Source organism: Triticum dicoccoides, chromosome 7A, assembly GCF_002162155.2.
Source record: "Triticum dicoccoides isolate Atlit2015 ecotype Zavitan chromosome 7A, WEW_v2.0, whole genome shotgun sequence".
NCBI lineage: Eukaryota > Viridiplantae > Streptophyta > Magnoliopsida > Poales > Poaceae > Triticum > Triticum dicoccoides.
In genome coordinates this window covers 501,896,059-501,903,470 of record NC_041392.1, presented here as the reverse complement: position 1 = coordinate 501,903,470, position 7,412 = coordinate 501,896,059, and positions in this window count along the sequence as shown.

Below are 7,412 nucleotides of genomic sequence, written 5' to 3'. Positions count from 1 at the left end.
GGTATTGCATCAGGATTCGCGCCCGATCAGGGAGCGCCGTCCTCTCATGCATAGGAAGGCGCGCCCAACGCCCTCCTCAGGCAGGGCTCGGGGGCTCCCTCTTGGAGAGCCACCGACCTTGCCAAGGTCGCGGGGGAGGTGCTCGGGCACCACTTGGAGGGGTGCTTTCAGGCACGCTTCCCTCAGAAAGGTACAAGTCAAAGGAGACAAAACCCTCAGGAGTTCATCGCAAGGCACACCCAAGAGCTACAAGAGTCCAGAGTCATGCGCGGCAGCCGCCGCTTACCTGCGGTGGCCCCACATCCAGGCGAGGATGGAGGACTGCGCGTCTACGTCGACGTACTAGGGCTCAACCGAGCTGCTCCCAGGAGCACCTATGGCCTTCGGCCGTAGGGCACTGCATGGGACCACCCCACAACTACGTTCGCATGTCCTTCGGCCTGCCGAGCGCGGTCACCGCACATCAACGCATGTTGAGGAGCATTCTGGAGGCTCAGGAGGTCAGGCATCACGCGGTCCTGGCGGAGGTGGCGATGGTCCCCGAAGACCTACACGTGCCACCAGAGCCTCCCGAGGCCCCTGGGCCTGGGGGCTCATGAGGGCCGACGTCTTCACCGCGCATCGCTCACTTCCTCGGTATCACTTCATCTTCAACAGCACCAGGTGACATCTTTTGAAGTTCTACTTACAGCTGGAAGCGCCCACAGGGCTGCACCATTCCCAGGCCGTGTGGGTCCGTCCCCGTAGCATGTATCCATTTGGTTATGCTCTTTACTTACCCTGTTGGGGGCGCCCCTCGGGCTGCATCATCCCCACGCCGCTCGGGCCCGACCCAGCGGCGGTTGCTTTTACCTGCGCTTGCTTGAAATTGGATTTCCTCCTATGTGAACATACCTAACCTAATCACCTGCTCGATCGACGCCTATTTGAAGAGCCGCTCGCTCTGGCACGGCGCGTGCGCACGGGTCCGTCCCTGCAGCATTGATAAACCTGAGTGGTCGAGCTCTAGCCGCGGCAGCCCCGCACGGCGCCACCTCACCAGGCCCTCAGTGCCCTAACCGCTCCCTGGAGTGACCACAGGTTGGCCGGCGACCGTAACGACATGCCTTGTTTCTCCTCATGATTGGTGTGCAGGACCTACTCCAGGAGCAACGTTGGGGGCATCATGAGCTCTCTCTCCCTCTCTTCGGCACATACCGCTTGCACGTTAAAAGGGGGGGGGGGTACCTGAGCATCGCGACTCATGGGCTCCTACTGGCTCTCTAGCCCTCACCCCCTGGCCTTGACCCACGACATCGCGACCTGTCATACCAGCGGCGGCTGAGCTCGCTCGAGGGCCGGGACCTGAGGACGTAGAGCGTTAAGGAAAGTGCGGGGAGTGGGAAGAAGCTCGTGAGGGCCTAACCCAGCAGTACCTCGACCACCGCCTCTCGGGCCAGACGCCTCTCCAAGGAACTACGTCAGACACAGAAGATAAGTCGCGTTGTCGCAAAAGCTAGACCGACGCAGTGCTAAATCCCCGCCCAGTGCAACTCTGTCACGGCGACGCTACCTTCCTTTCTCGCCCAGCAAGGATTGCTTGAGCGCTAAAGGGGACCTCCCGAGCATCGCGACTCGGGGGCTCTTACCGGACCTCGGGCCGCTCACCTCTTGGCCTTGACCACGGCATCGCGACCTGGCATACCAGCGACGGCTGAAGCTTGCCTAGGGACTGGGACCTGTCAGCGTAGAGCGCCAAGTCCTCGTGAGGATAGAAAGGGGGAGCTTAGCCGGAACAAAACGGACACCTCACGCTAATTCATATTAAGGATATATTAATTAAAAAAAGCATAACAGATGCCTTACATACCCCCGCGGGGTGTTGCTTTAATTCCTTGCAGGGAACAAAAGGTGCTAACCCTAAGGAACGCTACTTGCTAGCACCTCCACAGGCGACGCCATCATCAACAGTGGGCTTCCCAGTGCCGGTGCCAATCCCATCCAGATCAGTGGCGTCGGCGGCCCGATGCAGCTGCCTCATTCCGAGCGCGGCGCGAGCTCGGAGGCTCGTAGCTGTCGTCGCTCGTCTTCGGGGTCGCGAGGAGTTCGGGGGAGCCACTGAAGCCCGCAGTCCCTCCGCTGCTTCCTGAGGAGCTGCAGGAGGACCAACGGGCGGGGCTGGTCCTCGCCAGTTCATCACCACTTCCGCTTCCCTTAGGGCAGCATTCCAGCCGGCGTCCTTCTGCATCAAAGACCTTGAAGAACATCAAGGAGGCGCCGTCATATTCAAGATGGATCACCAAGGCGCCGTCCTCGTGACAGACCCGGGCAATCTCACCCCAGCCCCGGGTCATGAAGACCTTGCCCAGAGCGACGACCGTGACCTCCGCTCCGATTGTAGGGGTGCCACAGTCGGCGTGCTGCAGCCAGAGCTCCAGGGCCCCACTCGGCGGCATCTTGAAGGCGAAGGAGGGAGGAAGGCGGATCCACGAAGTTGGAGGCATGGCGGCGTGAAGCACAAGCTTGCGGGAGGAGCGCCCCGCGTGGACTCCAGGGGGGACGACGCGCACCACTGTGACTCGCCGGCGTCGGCGGCGACGCTGTCGGTGTTGCTCGACGCCCTCCCCCCTGGGGCCTACGATGCGGGCGTGCAAGGGCAGCGGAAACCCAGGCGGCGGCCGCTCGTACCACGGCCTCGACACCACCTGCCCGGCGCCTTCGTCCCGGTGACAAAGGATTGGCCGCTTCTTCGCTGGGAGGGGTCAGGACCGTCTCTGGGAGCCTTTCCCTTCTCATTAGCTGAAAATCGGTGGATCGGTGCCATTGGTGCAAGAGGAAGCAAGGATGAGGAAGAAGAAGAGGAGGAGTGACGAAAAGGGGTGAACCGGCAAAGCTCACGCGGCCCCGTACTTATAGCCGGGAAGGCCAACCGCCGGGCATCATGACCTCAGGTAATCGTGACCCATATCTTTGCATGCAGGGACTTGTCAAGTTGTGCAGTTGCCGAGGCATTGTGGGAAGTGTAGATGCCCACGCCTAATCAACCGCCACGCGGCGCCCAAGGCCGCAGGCTGTTAGGGCCCGCGGCACTTCGCGCTTGCCCCTTCGCTTCTCTGCTAAGCCAAGCCCGCACGCGCCTTGGGCCCGGGGGCTACTGTCGGCGTTCTAGGAACGGGGGTCCCCAGACTTGCCTGCCTACGGCCTGCGGCGTGGCTCAAGCGGGGGCCCAGCACGGCCCATCTTCATTAGCTCAAGCTCAAAGACCCTCGCGAGGGGCCAAGCCTCGCGGGGCGGATGACAGGAAGCTTCCTCAGAGGCAGCCTCATCAGGCAGGCTCGTGATGAGGCGGAGAGATCAAGGCAGGGGTACCTCGCGAGGAACCCGTGACGCAAGCCATGACGATCGAGACCAGGCAGGCGCCGGCCTGGGCAGTGTCCTTGTTTCCCCTTTGGTGCAAAGGGGGCAAGCACAGGCCAAGGCATCAAGCAAAGGTTACCATTCCGGTGCAACGAGACCAAGACCAGCCGGACGGCAGGATGGAGGTCAGCGTGGAGCCCAAGATGGCGTCATCACCAGTGCTTTTGGCAGTCGAAGACCACCTTTGGTCAGGATAACTTGTACTAGATGTTCCCCTTCAAAATGGCCAATTGTTGGCGCCCTTCCCACTCATTATTTGGGGAGAGGCCCAGGGCCTCTATAAATAGAGCTAGCCACCACAGAGTAGAGAAAAAGGGACACCCGGGAGAGATCGAGACACCCCGGAGAGACCGCGGCACTGAGGAAGGGAGAAATCTGGAGACGGCTGGAAATCTGGTAGAACCATAGCAGAGAGAGAGAGGAAGAGGCAACTGAACTCACCCTAGCAGTTCATCGCACCAGCTTAAGAACACCTCTCGTGAGGCTGTTCTTCCCTTGTACTGTCCATCATCAGCCCCAGAGGTAATCCACCACACCACACATTGGAGTAGGGTATTACACCACAACTGTGGCCCGAACCAGTATAAACCTCGTGTCTCTTGTGTTGTTCATCATTTTCATCTTAGTTCGCACGAGAGGATCGGACGTAGATTAATAGGGGAGAGATCTCCGTGCGCACCCCAGTGTTCGAACCTCAAGGGTCTGTCGGAACCCGAAACCCGACAAATATCACCATCTTTATATCGCAAAACTATTGCAAGGAATCAAACATATCATGTTCAGTGATCTACAAGTTTTATGTAGGATTTTATGACTAACCATGTGAATGACCAATTCCTGTCAACTCTCTAAATAGATATAAGTGAAGCAAGAGAGTTTAATTCTTTCTACAAAAGATATGCCCACGCTCTAACAAATATAAGTGAAGCAAAAGAGTATTCTACAAATGGCGGTTTTCTATGTAAAGAGAAACAGGCAATCCAAACTTCAAATGATATAAGTGAAGCACATGAAGCATTCTATAAAGCCATACTCAAAAGATATAAGTGAAGTGCATAGAGCATTCTATACATCAACCAAGGACTATCTCATACCAGAATGGTGCATAAAATAAAAGTGAAAACTAAATGCAAAAGACGCTCCAAGATTGCACATATCGCATGAATGAAACGAATACGAAAACATACTGATACTTGTTGAAGAAAGAGGGGATGCCTACCAGGGCATCCCCAAGCTTAGACGCTTGAATCTCCTTGAATATTTACTTGGGTTGCCTCAGGAATCCACAAGCTTGAGCTCTTGCCTCTCTTCCTTCTTCTCACATCGAGACCTCCTCGATCTTCGAACACTTCATCCACACAAAACTTCAACAGAAAACTCGGTAAGATCCGTTAGTATAATAAAGCAAATCACTACTCTAAGTACTATTGCAAACCAATTCATATTTTGTTTTTGCATTATAGCTACTATAATATAACTTTTACATGGCTTAATCCATAGATATAAATTGATAGTTTCATCAAAACAAGCAAACTATGCATCAAAAACAGAATCTGTCTAAAACAGAACAGTCTGTAATAATCTGAACATTCACCATACTTATGTTACTTGACAAATTCTGCCAAAATTATGAAAAATAAAAAATTTGTATATAAAGACAGTGCAAAAAGAATCAGAACCATTTGACGTTCCAGTAAAAAACGTAAAATCGCGTGCTACAGCCAAAGTTTCTGTCCTGCACCGTACAAACCAACAAGCATCTAAAACATCCTAAAGGCAAACCTTGGCACATTATTTTTATAATACAATGGAATTGTACAAAGGGATAATTATTTTTGTTGAAAAGTTTCTGTAATCAAGATTCACAATGTTTCCGTGAGCATGAACAAAGTTCAAGGCTAGCTCCCACTTCAACAATGCTTCTCTTTCTCACTTTTGCTTTTCTTTTTGAAAAGGTTTTGGGTTCCCCTCTTTATTTTTGTTGTTTTTAAACTATATAAAAGCACTCAATATAAATAAACGACTCTCTAAAACTTCCGGGTTGTCTCCCTGGCAGCGCTTTCTTTAAAGCCATTAAGCTAGGCATATAGTGCTCAAGTAATTAATCCACCCGGATCCCAAGGTATATCAAAGCCAATTTTAATTAACAATGATTTGTAATTTAGTAGTGAGCACAAAGTAACATATATCATGTAACAACGAAGTTTAACTCTCTTCCTATGCATAGGCATGTCATAAAAGAACAATTCATGCACACATAGTAAAGGCCAATGCATAGTATAAACAATTTCTTGCAATTTTATCGTGTTGGAAACATAGAGAGGTGGAGATAAAGTTCCTCTCTCATAATAATTGCAAGTAGGAGCAGCAAGCACATGCATATTATACTCATAAAAATCATCATGTGTAGTAGTAAAAGGAAACCCATCAATATAATACTTAATAAGCACAAACTTCTCCGATATAGTGTAGTTTGGAGAATTTAAAAAGATAATAGGACTATCATGCGTGGGTGCAATAGCAACAACTTCATGTTTAACATAAGGAACTATAGCAAGTTCATCTCCATAAGCATAATTCATATTGGCATCTTGGCCACAAGCATAGCAAGCATCATCAAAAAGGGGTATTTCAAGAGAATCAACGGGATCATAACAATCATCATAGCAATCATCCTTCGGTAAGCACGAAGGGAAATTAAAAAATGTATGAGTTGAAGTGTTACTCTCATTAGAAGGTGGGCATGGGTAGCTAATCCGCTCTTCCTCCTTTTGTTCTTCGCTCTCCTCATCATCTTTTTCATCCAATGAGCTCACAGTTTCATCAATTTCTTCTTCCATAGACTCCTGCAAAATATTAGTCTCTTCTTGGACAGCAGAGACTTTCTCAATAAGTGCATCAATATAGGAATTGTATTCATAATTCTCATAGCAATATTTCAATATAGCAAAATTTTCAGGCCTATAAACATCATCATCAAAAGCTTCATACTTTTCAAACAAAAATTCAATTTCATAAGCACCCTTAAAAGCAACAAATTCTTCTATTTGTTCCACATCATAGTAGTCATATATACCTCTAGCATAAGAAGCCAAAGTTTCATTATCATTAAATTCACATGAAAAGGGAAGGTGCAGAGCCTTCATCCTAGAGCAACAAGTATAATCATATCTCAAGCATAGTTGCCTAGCATACCAATACAACATATAAATTTGCTCCCATAATAGTTTCCCTTTTTGAGTCAAGCGATAATCCCTAAAGTATTCACGTTGATCCAACGTCTCTTCCATTACCAAATTGAATGGGGTTTTCTCTGGATTATCAAGGTAGTACATAATATCTGTCACATAACGAGCATCGAGGGTTTTAGGAGGTTCCTCATCTCCATGAGCAGCAAGTACACCTAATTTTTTTGGTATTTCGTGTTCCATATCCATAACTAAAGATAAAGAACAACTAAGAACAACAAATAAAAATTACTTAGTGATAAAGCAAACAAGCACACACAAGAATATTCACCCCACGCTATTGCTCCCTGGCAACGGCGCCAGAAAAAGTTCTTGATAACCCACAAGTATAGGGGATCAATTGTAGCCTCTTTCGATAAGTAAGAGTGTCGAACCCAACGAGGAGCTAAAGGCAGAACAAATATTCCCTCAAGTTCTATCGACCACCGATACAACTCTACACACGTTTGATGTTCGCTTTACCTAGAACAAGTATGAAACTAGAAGTACTTTGTAGGTGTTGTTGGATAGGTTTGCAAGATAATAAAGATTACGTCAATAAAAAGTAGGGGCTGTTTAGGTAAAGACACAACTAAGTTAGTTTTAGTAAAGAGCTTTTTGTTAAGAGAAAGTTATTTGTCCTAGGCAATCGATAACTAGACCAGTAATCATTATTGCAATTTTATATGAGGGAGAGGCATAAGCTAACATACTTTCTCTACTTGGGTCATATGAACTTATGATTGGAACTCTAGCAAGCATACGCAACTACTAAAGATCATTAAGGTA